Source organism: Podarcis filfolensis, assembly GCF_964270895.1.
Source record: "Podarcis filfolensis genome assembly, chromosome: 7".
Taxonomy (NCBI): domain Eukaryota; kingdom Metazoa; phylum Chordata; class Lepidosauria; order Squamata; family Lacertidae; genus Podarcis; species Podarcis filfolensis.
Window position 1 is genome coordinate 3,394,266 of NC_139603.1, and position 13,131 is coordinate 3,407,396.

General features: G+C 44.0%; 1 protein-coding gene across 14 annotated transcripts in view; it reads right to left on the reverse strand.

Annotated features, from left to right (window-relative positions):
- Positions 1-11,304, reverse strand: part of KIAA0232 — a 47,904-nt gene extending 36,600 nt beyond the window's left edge. For 4 of the 14 annotated variants that reach the window (XM_083624417.1, XM_083624423.1, XM_083624427.1 and 1 more), the window contains exons 1-2: positions 11,147-11,293; positions 7,610-7,720 (exon numbers count right to left, since the gene is read on the reverse strand). The gene's annotated coding sequence lies outside the window, so the exon portion shown is untranslated. Of the gene's footprint in view, positions 1-7,609; positions 7,750-8,091; positions 8,221-9,373; positions 10,647-11,146 lie in introns of those variants that run through there. The other 10 variants (XR_014550913.1, XM_083624419.1, XM_083624422.1 and 7 more) reach the window with 5 other exon arrangements.
- Between the last annotated feature and the right edge of the window lie 1,827 nt (positions 11,305-13,131).

The window sequence follows — 13,131 nt, forward strand, 5'->3', positions numbered from 1 at the left end:
TGATCCCCACAGATTTGACTTTGACTCCATCTCCTACAAGCCTGTGAAAGTTATATGGCAGTAGATCTAATGGAGGAAGAGAATAAGTAATGCCATCTTACTTACATGGCTTCACAAGAGTAAGAAAATAACTTTTCCTTTTTATGTCCACAAAATCTGTATAAATTTTGTGGTGTATATGTGTGTGTGTGTGTGTGTGTGTGTGTGTGTGTGTATATATATATATATATATATATATATATATATATATATATATATATATTCTTTGAGTAAAGGGTTTCCTTACAGAAAGAAGACATAAGCAGAGAAAGTCAGGGCTAGTGGTGAACTGTATAAAGCAGCTTTTAGTATTTTATTTTACATCTATCTGGCACAAGGGTGGGGAATTAGACTTGGTGAGTGGGCCAGATCATTATCTCCCACACAATGATCTCCTGATGTCACAATAACAGAAAGTGATCCATGTTTGCCCAGGCAGAGGATTGCTGGAGTTTGAATAGCTCTCTGTGATGCATAGCTCCCTGCGATGAAGTGAACAGGTTCATTTATTTATAAAAATAGTTGCATGCCTCTATATCATAAAAAATATATCAAAGCAATAAAAACATCTCACATGCAATCTGGACACCCCCTTGTTGTTCTTTTTATGTTGAGACCTGGATGCGCTCCAGACCCAAGAGTTAACACATAAATAACACGAAAGTCATTTTAATCCATCAAAAAGGGAATTAACATGTTGTCTCTAAGGGAAATTAGCATATTTACTAAATATATTGAACAAAATCAATGGGCAGCACACTAACAAAGGGCTCAGGTTAGAAGTCTTGTTCCTAAAGCATGCCTGAAAATACAAAGGGTACACTAGAAAGAGGGGAAATTGGCTGAGGGAATGAAGCTGGTACCAGGAGATTTTAGCAGTAGGGAGAGAAGAAGCGGCTGCCGGAGGAATAAGGAAGGTTTAGGCAGTGGAGCTTTGGAAAAGTTTTTAGGCAAAAAATGGGGAAAAGCAGGTGACAGACTTTGGGTTAATGGCTGAAAGTCAAAGATTCATTTTTGCAGTAGTTGGCTAGAGAAAGGAGACATAATACCTGTCCAGGTTCAGTGTGTTGAAGTTGAATGTCCCTTTTCTGGCAGGAAAAGGGAGAAGGAAAAGCAGGGGAAGAAGTCTGCAGGAAAGTTCCTGAGCACAGATGTGGGGTGCTGAAGTAAAAAGCATAGCCTCTTATGTTCAAGCAGGGCTTGAAAACTAGCATAAAGAACACATTTCCTATCTTCCTGGTAATTAATGGGTGTTAAAATATTTTGAGGCGGTGCCAGCCTAGAAGGTCTTGGTCTAAAATGTTTGATAAATGGCTTCTAAAGATTTCTTCAGGTGAGTAGGGGGCAAGAAATAAACATATATTTTGGGCTCTACTAGAAGCCGCCTCAGGTCATTTAAAGTCAGGTCATCTGTGACATCAGGTGTAGGCCAGGTGGACACGGCATGGTCAAAACAGCCTCCTGAACGAAATGGGAGGACCTAATTAGGCCCACAGTCCAGAGGCTCCTCACCGCTGATCTTGAGAATACCAAAACCTAGTTAGTAGCATCTGTACCAACATTTGTTCTCTAACAAATATACTGTTTGCTTACTTACATTGGTGATATAACTAATATTTCCCAATTATTTCTACCCTATCTCAAGGACTCATAATGGACTACAGTAAATACACACGGGTGCCATCTTGCCCTCAGGGTTGTGGGTTCCCACCACCACAACATGGACATGTGATGTCACATGCACACACCTGCACATAGTGCATGATATCAAATGTACTATGTGCAGGCGTGTGCATATGTCATGGCACATCTGCACTGTGGCAGCCGGCAGTGATGTCTCTTCCTCCTCCTCCTCCTATCTGCAGCTAGCAAGTCATCCTTTTACATGGGGAGGGGCTCGTACACAGAGGCAGAGAAACACTGCATCTGAGCCTCACCCCTGCAGAAAGGGGGTGCCTCACTCTCTGGCTGTGGAGGGAGGAGCTGAACTGCTGCCTGCTGGCTCTTTCCACTGACACTGTGGATGCCCAAGCACCCACGGTCCCCTGGAACTGGCTCCCATGTAAATGCACATTTACAACAATCTTGCCAAGTAGGTTTCAGCCCAGTGCAAAGCGTATTTACTTAAAACATTCTAAAATAAATTTAATAAGAATTGCTTCTAAGTTACATTCTCATAAACTAAGCCAGTAATGCAAATAACAATTATTTGTACAAGTAGGATTAAAGTTCTACAGCCCAAACCACATATTTATGAACAAATAAATTCCACTCCAGCAAAAACAGGGCTAACTTACCTAGACTGAACTCTTAGAATGAGAAAAGGAGTAATTTAATCTAATTTTATCCACGCTCCGTATCACAGGGTACTCAATAGCCTAACCTAATGTATTGATACACATTTTTTTACACAATATTGGAAAAATAAGCTCTTGCGCTAGGCAACATTGCAATTCTAGCTAAATGTGGTCCTGAAAACCATGCACTCAAAGCTGGCAGCTTTGTCCATAAGTAGAAAGGCATTGTATCAGAGTTTCCTGTTCAATAACTGGTTGCAGGCACCTATGCACACATCCCAACTATCCACTCACTTCTTATGTGAAAAATCATTTACCAAAACATAAAGAATTATGCCCAAAGCTCACTATACACACCACAGATTCAGATATACAAACAATTAAGAGTTTGCCCACTTCCTTCCTTCTTTGTGTTTGTGTTCCAGATACCAGGAACCAAAAAGTCCCGACTGTCTGGCAGAAAAATGGCAACTAGGCATTCTGTTCTGGCAAGTGTATCCCTGGTTTAAGGAGCCATTTGGTGCACCTCCAGATCTGTGTTAGAAACTCAGATATATAAGCTAAGTGCCAAATGGCTCCTTAAACCAGGGTTACAGTTGCCAAAATGAAATGTCTAGTTGCCATTTTGGGACAAGACGGCTCTAAGGTCTTATTTTTCAAACGATTGACTGACTGTGATTATCAGTTAAGCATCTGGCTAGTTCAGATGACAACCTTGAGCTAGGTTAAGAGCTTTGAGAACTTAAAGAAGAAATCACAGTTAGTCCATCATTTGAAAAGTAAGATTTTAAGGCCATCTTGGCCAAAAATGACAACCAGATATTCCGTCTTGGTGACTGCAGCCTTGGATTAAGGACCCATTTGGCATCCAGCTTATATATCTGAGTTTCTAACACTGCTTCAGGTGCCATCTTCACTTGATCACAAGTGGCTGATAGCCAGGTACAAAATGTGCCTGGTGAATTTTGAACGCTGGTCAGAGGCAGCCATTTTCAGGCAGAAACCATGCAAGGAGGGAGTAAGGAAGATAAGACCAGACAAATCAGAGAGCAAGAGAGATCGGACAAATCAGTTCTGCTGGTTTGCTACAGCCATTTCAGGAAGAAACCATGGAAGGGGGGGAGATTGGAGAAATAATGGATCAGAAATGTCCCCATAGCAATCAATGGAAATTGTAGAATCACTTTGCAAACGCTCACCTAACAAATGATTTCCAGGGAACGGACTGCGTTTGATAAGCGGGACCTGTGTGTATAAAGTTCTATAAAGGTTCCAGACACAAACTGATTATGCTCCACATAGCTCTTAAAGATTTTTCAGAGTGTGTGAATGAGAACTACAAACCGCATTTTCACAGGAGAAAGAAGCTTCCACCTTAGTTTAGTAGTTGTTAGTAGTGGTTTCAATGCAAACTGTGCCTGCTCTCTTGGTTAACACCCAAAAGGAACATCCCGATTTTTTTCCACTACCAAGCATTGAACAGAAACTTGAAGGAGAGAGCAATTTCAGATCCTTCTCTAAGTGACATTTTGATTTCCCCATATTTATTTATTTACCTACTTAATTTATAGAGCTGCCCCACAACAGAAGTACTCTAGGAAGCATTTGGGATGTAGTGGTTAGATTGTTGAACTAGGACCTGGGAAATCAGGGTTCAAATCTCCACTCAGTTATGAAGCTCACTGGGTGACCCTGGGCCAGTCACAGTCTCTTAACCTACCTCACAGGGTCGTTGTAGGTATTAACTGATGAGGGGGGTGAACCATGTATTCCTTGAAGAAAATATGGGACATACATGCAATAAATAAGCTCTCCTTACTTAAGAAAGCTGGACAGGCCAGCCAGATGGAGATGTCAGGCGCCAACCAGGGATCCAGAGATCTCCATAGGGTGACAATTGGACATGCGTCAGTCACAAAATGCCGTTGTCGACTGGAGGGATTTCTAACACTGCTTGCCAGTACAGAAATCAACCTTCTCTGGTTTTCAGTGAGGAAGCGTTCTAGATTTGGTGCAAACCCATTTTAGAGATCTCACACAAGGCCATATTCTCAAGTTATATTCATAGTGCTAATTGCTGAGTGTCAGAGAGATCAATATAAAAGCTTAAGTTAAAATCACATCACTAACCAATTACTATTTTCTGTGGTGGAATTAGCTGCTCAGATGAGCCACAAGCGCACACACAAGAAAAACAGCAAACCGAGAACCATGGTGTCATTGAGCAACCAGCTGAGTAGGAGCTACCTGTGACTAATGCACAGAGGGCTGCTTGACTTAGGAATACAAGGAAAAGACATTGTGTGCAGCCTCCAAGGGACATAGTTAAGGCCAAACGCATATTGGGAGGAGGATGGCAGAACACAAATATGAGCTAGATAAAATAGGGAATCAGAGTGGCAACATTAGGGCCTTCAGGTTGCTATGTAGTCAAGTTGCTTCTACTTCTAGAATTGGGGTGCATTGCAAGTTCATGACTGAAGCCACATCAGCTATGAAAGAATCTAATGTTGCCTTTAAGAGGCCAATGTCACTCCAGTTTCTGGAGAAAACAGGTGAAGCAATGCATGTCAAGCCAGTTGCACAACCACAAATGTAGCAGCATATGCGTTACCTGGGACACCAGAACTTACAAGACAACTATCAGGTCCCTCATCCACCGCTGCTTCCACTACAGCCTATTTAGTAAGTGTATCTAGTAAGATCCTCAAGATCTAATCTCCCTGGTAAACTTGCAGAGGAGTAAATGGGGCGGAGGAGGAAAGACAGCCCAAAGGATTGGAGGAAAGCCACTTTTCAAAAGGTTTGGGTTTTTTCATTGCAACTATGTATAAGTTAAAGAAAGAAAGATACTAGTGAAAACTATGGTTGAAAAGTTACCTAAAACTGGAATGTAAAAAAGCTAAAATCATTAAAATAACTGTTACCCAGTCAAACACTTGAATTTTTACACTTAATATTAAGATATTTACTGTTAATACCAGGGGAGACCGTTAAAATACTTATGCTATGGAGAAAATTGCATCTCTAACAAGAGTCAGAGAACTATCATTAATCAGTAGGAAGAGCAAAAAGTTCCCTTATTTAGGTCATTTTCATTAAATCTTTCGGAAGCACATGGACCAGATTACTACAATTACCGGTACATTTTCTATAGCATGGCTCTGCACGCAGTGGTGGACACAAAAGGAAAGTTGTTTGTTTGTTTATAGGAGACAAAGTCTTTGCTTGCCTGCCCTCCCTCCCTTTAATAAAAAAGGAGAGATTGGTGGGATGGAGTTTTTTGGGTGGAGGGGGCTTCTGTGTCGGGGGAAATGGAGGGGAGAAGATTGAACTGGTTGCCTTCTGCTGAAATGAGAAGTTGGGTACTGTGTGAGAATGGTATGGAGGGTGTTTGCTGGTAAGCAGTGCAAGCAAATGCACATCTACTCACAAGCAAGCTCTACTGGATTCAATGAGGCTTGCTCCCAGGAAAGTAGAAGTTTAGATGAACTCGGTGGGGCTTATGCATGCATAGATTCCGCTTAGACCTCCGAGTGGGGAAGTAGATGCAACTTGCCCTGTAAATCAGTTGAATTATTCTTAAATTAGCTGAAAAAATATTGAAAATATTATATGGAAGTTTATTTAATATTTTTATGAAATCTCACACCTCCTTACACTGTAAAGCCCTCAGCTGCCATGGGGAGGTGCAGCAAAGCTCTCCGCCACCCCAGGGAAGTGCAGTGCACCCTCTGCCATCTCAGAAAGGCGCGACGGTGGCCCTCAACTACTGTGGGGATGCCCGGTGAGGCCCTCCTCCACCCCGGGGATGCCTGCAAAGTCCTCCGCTTCCACAGGGAGGTGTGGTGAGGCCCCCCACTGCCATGAATAGGCATGGTGAGGCCCTCCTCCATCATGGGGATGCCCAGCAAAGACCCCCACTTCCATGGGGAGGCGCGGTGGGGCCCTTCTCCCTGCGGGGAGGCCCAGCAAGGCCCTCCGCTGCCGCAGATATATATCATGATATATCGAGGTATTGTGATGCTTAGTTGGCGATACATCGTGATACTGAAAACCAGATATCACGCAGCCCTAATGGCATGTAATGCACATCTCTGTTTTCAGGCTGAGGGAGCTGGGGTTTGTACACAGACAGCTTTTCTGGGTTATGTGGCCAGCATGACTAAACGTCTTCTAAACTTCTGGCACACAGAACACCATGACAAGTACTTACATACAAAGACTTTGCTTGAATGATTTTTACAAAATGTAGTTGGCTATTGATATTTACCTATCAAATTTTTAAAAAGAATGTAGTATTTTTCATATATATTCATATATTGGGGTTTTTTTCTTTACAGATTTTTGTCCCTTTTTTCTTTTCGTCTCTTTTTCTTTGTACCACTTTATTTCTTTATAATTGAAAACTTTTCAATAAAATATTAATACTAAAAAGCCCTTCATCTTCTGAGTAAGGCTGGCAGTCATAGTTCATAATCAGTAAGAAGCAAATCAACTTTAAAAACTATGTGCTAGCTATTTCATCATAGGAGGTGGGTGGAATTAGAAGTCTGCTTATGCCAAATATTCCTGAGCAAAACATCCGCCTGGATATCAGATATATGCAGGCATATGACTTTGTGGAACGTTCTATCTGCTCAGAGATCTTCTTTTTAAAAAATTACAGGTTTATTATTTTTTGAAACAGGCTCTGGATCAAAGTCTGATTAAGGGAAAAATCACATTCATATTTTTAAGAACTTAATACCACTTCACTTAATACACATTACCACTCTTCACTTTTCCAGCTTTGAAATATTCTATCACAATGCCCCTTCCAGCTAGCACAAGAGAAAACACTTCTACACTATGTGTGGTATTTGACTAATTTAGGACTATTTATTTCAGTGGGTGTACTCTGAATATGACTTAAGTTGGATACTACAGTAATCTATTCTGGATACTGGACCACACTGCACTGCAACTAGACTTGAATGCAATTCCATAACAACATGACTGGTGGTGGCTTCACTGTAAGCCTAGAAATATGAAGGACTCATTTCTTCATTGCTTGTTTATCTGCTCCATTACTTTTTCTTCCCTCATCTCTGATGTTCAGTGACACTGACATGGCTGAGGGCTTGGGAATGATGTGCTTTATTTCAGTTGTGGCATTCTCTTTCTTCCCTCCTTCAAAAGGGTGTTTCATATATGTAAGTAACAGCTCATATACATGGGCTTTCTGAAGGAAACATACTATAAAGTTCTGTGAAATTGACACAGCTACCCACCTAACTTGCCAGTTCCATCAGAGTGAAGAGACAAAGCAGCAACCAATCACATGGCAGTTGACCACAATCATAAGGAAGGAGCAGGAAGCGGGTAAGGGAGCAACATCAATCCTGTCAATATTGATCAAATATTAACTTCCCTACATGAAGCAGACATTTAAAATATGAGAAGCACTATTTTCAAACATGGATATAAAGAAAGTGGCAGACAGAGGATTAAAAATGCATCTATTTACATTCACTAAGTTTTACAGTGTAACACAGTAAGGCTGAAATACAATCCTAAATCCTTCTTACTATATGGACAACAATCATTTGGAAAACGTTATATAACTTCATGTTAAGTCCCATTTCTGTCTTTCACAAATGCATACCAGTAGCGCAAGAAAAAAAATCAAATGTGCTTTTTTAAATGGGCTCATTTAAACCCCAATGGGCAGTAGTAGAAATTATCAGCATTCAGCTTGCAAAGACAGGCATACTTCGTTTTACTGAGCTCCTTAGGAGGACGTGGGTGCAGCTGCAGGCAGCCTGTCTGCTTCCAGGGGAAGGAAGTCCTCTCTCTGCTGCCACCACCCCTCTTGTGGCCACAGGAGTGGCACCGGCTAGGGCTGGAGCAGAAAAGGAAAAATGCACTTTATTGTGATATGTATTTGTTTATTGTGGTGGTCTGCAACTGAACCCACAATATCTCCAAGGTGTGCCTGCACTGCTGTACTGTTCTGCACTGAGTTAGGAACTTCTCTAGGGAAAGGGAAATTTTCTAATTCTTGGAATTTAGTGAAATATAAAAATATAAATTTATAACTTTTTGTTAAGTTTTTTTAGATCCTATATTCCTTTTACAACCACAGGTTTCTTTTCACTTGTTTCTAATGGAAGTCTCAAATAGTAAGATACAGAACAAAATATGTATTACTTCCTGTTCAGAGATTTATTACTCTGATGCGGTAGGATATTCTGCATATGCTCAGGAGAAAAAGTGCTTAATTCCTAAAAGAGAGACAAACATCAGGGCTCCAGAGTGCCTGAAACCTATGCCATCCATCCAGAAATGCTGCTCCTCAACTTAATTTGGTATGTTGGGACATAATGCAGTTAACTACTTGGCCTCTTAAGGCTAAGTCCCCTGTGCATGCTCATCATAGATCTATTAATCACCTTCTAATCAATCATTTCCATGTGATTTACGGGGGGGGGGGGGAGGACTCAACAAAAAAAAGTAAATTCATTTAAAAGAAGACTAAAACTATGCTGCTTCAGTATCAGAGCTTGAATCCTGGAATATATGGAAACAGATTCCAAGACTGAATCCTAGAACAAGTTAATTTATCAGAGGTAAGCCAATTTACACTAGCATTTAGGGCTAAGCAAGTTCTGGTTCAGTTTGGGATAGGGATGGTCACCTTCAGCTACTACAATACCCTAATCCAGATGTTTTCAACCTTTTTGAGTCCATAGCTCCCTTGACCCACTTTCTGTGGCTTCCCTGTGGGGAAACGCACTCTAAGCCTCAGAAATCCAGTTATGTCAACCCTTGCTTGCAGAGCTGGGAACCCTTCGCCCCTTTTTGAAGACCCTCCCTTGTGGAGTGTTCCCTCAGCTTCCTCTCCTCTCCCCTCTCCTTCAGCGTTCTCTGGGCAGTTGCTGATGCTGCCACACCCCACCCCAAAGAGAGATGCCTCCTGGGAGGAAGAAGCCTCCAGTCTTAGCAGCCAGATGCAGACCGGCTGAAGGTGAACATGAGGCCACCATCTTACTCACATTGGGAGGCAGCAGGGGCACCGCTGGGCCTGCATGGTGAAAATGCTCCCCTTCAGTGCTGGGCACTCAGCTCCCAGGCAGGCATTGCACACAGCAAGCACAAGAGAGGCCAGCACAGCACCTGCCTGTCTGCCCGGCCTCCCACTTCTTCATCCATTCCTAGCAGCAAGGACTGGCAGGCTGGGTCCCCTCACCCCCTTGCCTGCTTATTTCAAGGCCGCCCCAGCAACCAGCACCCCCTCCCTTCAGGGATACCAAGAAAAACTCCTCCTTTGAAATCTCAGAGCAGAAATGAAATACCAAGTATTTTTGACTTTTCTTTTCAATCCCATATAGTCTCAGAATCAATTACGTTCTCCTTTAAATTATAAGATTAAAGAGTTGTTTCAAAAATATTCCCATAAGCCTCTTCAGCCTCTTCTGCAGAGCAGCCACTGCTGCCCTCTCAACTTCCTCATATGAATGCTGAAGTAGATCTACCACAAAAAGCAGCAGCACTTTTTACAGCATACATTTTCATCAACTCAAGTCATATGCTGCTCATTTCACCCATACTTTTATGTTTAAGTATGCCAACAATTTGGGTGTATGACCTGCAATTTAGCATTTGCATCTTTAACTTTTTCAAGCCACTGACGACGCATGTTCACTCGGAACTGAGCCTTGCTCATAGTCACTCCCCAGTAACTATGCCTAGGGTGGCAGCCTGCAGATAGGTTTGCAAGGGCAGGTGAACTACTAATACAGTTGTGGATCTGTTTCAAAGGCCAGACTAAACACATGCTTGATTTAAACTATCGGTAAAAAACGCTATCGGCTCAAATCTCGTTTTGAAAACCAATATACCGGTAACCCAAGCCATACATGAACTAAGAGTTTGAAACCAAAATGGCTCTGGCGGCCTTTCGGCCAACTCCTAAAGAAACTCAGGAACGGAAAGGTGGGAAAGTTGGCAAGAACATTAAGCTTCATAAAAGCTTCGGAACGTTGACATTCAAGCCCGTGAGGAGCTTGTTTGTGGTCCGGAGCGGGAGTCTGGTTAGAAGGAGGTGAACTCGAACAGGGCAAGTCCGTCAGGCGAGACCCCCGGCCGACACCGCCCTCCCAGCCCCGGGGGAAGGCTCCCCGGCTCCCCTGTTTAGATGCCTGTCCTCCTCTCCAGTTTACTTGGCACGAGAGCACAATAATATAAGCGCAGCAAACGGAGCGGCAGGTACATCCGAGCAGCGACGAAGTAACTTGAAAATACTTTTTCCAGCAACCCCAAGCAAGGTCTGCAAGATCAGCACAAGCGGGCGGGCGGGCGGCGGGGGCCTCTGGAGCCTCCGCCCCCGTCGCCCAGCTCGACACCGCAGTGCTAAACCGGGAGGGAGGAGGAGGAGGAGCGCGAGCGCCTGAACAAACTCCACAGGGGCGTCGGGGGAAGCGCGCAAGAAGCCCTCTGCTCCGGCGGAGCGGCCGACCAACATGGAAGAGTCCCCCCCCCCAGCCCACTCCGGCCTCTCAGCCCGGGCGCAGAGAGGGCAGGCCCAGCTGCCCGGCCGCCCGCCCTCCCGCCTGCCCTTGGAGCGGCGCCCGCGCCAGACCGCCTGCGGGAGCCGGCGCGGCCCCGGAGCCCTGCCCAGCAGAGGCCTCCGGATCACGTCGAGAGGCCCGGCCAGGCCGGTCCCCCCCGCGCCGCGCCGCAGGCCTCGGCCCGGGCCCCGGGAGCGCGCGGGGGGAGCGGGGAGCGGCGCCCCCGCCGAGGCGCCCCCGGCCCAAGGTCGCGCTTACCTGCCAGGGCCTCTGGCGCCCGTGCCGAGTCAGGCGGCGGGACCGAGCCGGAATTTGCCCGGAGAGGCGTTACGTAAACCGGCGCCGGCCCCGCCGAGGGGAGGGACAGGGAGGGCTGGGGCGGAGCGCCCTCTCCTCCCACTGCGCAAGCGGGAGGCGGTCAGCTGACGCGACGTCAGGCTCCTTCCGCCGGCGCATTTCGGGCGGGGCGAGTGGGGGGGGGGAGGTCGCGGGCGAGGCTGGCTTAGCCAGGCTTCCAGGGAGGAGATTAGCCTTCCTCTTTTACCAGAGAATAACTTTCCCAGGGTGTGGGGGGGGGGTCACAGCGACACGCTGTTATAAAATATTTGCCTTTAAGAGTTAAAACATTCACCATGAAGCATGCGTCTGTGTCCCATAAGAAATAAATACATGTTATAGTCCTGTACTGTATATTATACTCTCCTAGATTGCCTCCTTGCACTCCCACTTTCCTTTATTATTTCAGCCCCAATCCTCCTCCTTTGCAAGTTGGATTATTGATCGAATAATTATTTAAAATGGTTTATGAACTACTTCATAGTTTAAAAAATATATTCATGTGATGAACAATATTTAAAAAACCAGTATCAGTGAAACAAAAATACCACCTAAAGCCACTAAAACAGCAGTATAGAAGCAAATTAAACAAAATTTTGAGAGATTCAAGTGCATAAAGCAGAATCCAATCACATGAGTTAGGAAAAGCTTGGGAAAAAATATAGGTATTTACAAGAAATGTGAAGCAACTGATAGTTCCTGCTATATTTTAGGGAAGAGGGAGGCATTCCATAGAGTAGTGGCAACAGCAGAAAATACCTATTTTGGAGTCACCATCCTATGTTATTCTGTAGGGTGTGCTGCCACAAGTGGAATTTATCCTGATTAGCTAAGTGATCTTCCAAGTTTATATAGGGGCAGGTGATAGTTCAGGAAAACTGGTTCTGAGTTGTTCAGGGCTATATACGGTATATGGCCTGGCAGCTTACTGGTAGCCAGCAGTTCCCTCAGCACAGGTGTAATCTATGTGCAACTCAACAACCTGTCCACAGCATTCTACAACTTTGTCACAGTTAACTTGGTTCTGCTCCCCATCCAACATAGAACCTGCCCACCTTAAAATAAATCATGGCCATCTGGGCTTAGCCAGAATTTATGGGGGGGCAGGCTTTAGGTTGGGGGGAGCAGAACAAATTTATCTATGATGCTATTGGTCAGTTAATTAAGTATTTTTATTTACTTGATTTGTAAGCCCAAGCTATCTGCCTTCAAATCATGTGTGGATGACTCACATGGAGGAGCTGAGTATCCTATACTTGGCAACTAAATTTGCATGTGTTAATGTTTAGGTCAGGTGTGAACAGGTCAGGATATGCCTGAAGGCCTTACAGGAGAGGAGGCTGGAATCAGGCTTGTCATCAAGGTTCGTAATGGTGGGTTTCCTGTCATATTAGCCTTTTTATTATGTCAACCTTTTTATTAACACCTATAACAGAGAAAGAAAATGCATGAGCCAGGTTCCTTGGCAAACCTCATGGTTAGCCAAGTAGAATATTGATCCTGTGTTTTGGGTTTGGAAGTAGAATCTTGATCCTGTGTTTTGGGTTTGTCAGGGTGGGGTTAGGGTTAGGACTATTTTTACCTTTGTTGATTGACTGACTTTTCCCTGGACTTGAAACACTCTACTTGCTTATTCTTTCCCGCACATTGCAGTAGATGTTCTGCGTCAATCACTACACTAGTAGGGCAATATTTTCCAACTCTGGTGAGCTGTGTTCCACGTATTTGCTTATTTTCCCCTATTTTCTTTTTGCGTCTTCCCACCTTCCAATTGTAAGCCTATGGACAGGTACTGTACTTTTTTTTTACTGATCTTCATTGCCACTTGGGGAGCCTTTTTTGCCTAAAAAGTTAGATATTTAAATAAATAAAATTGAATGATTACTAGCTAACCAGCACTATATAAA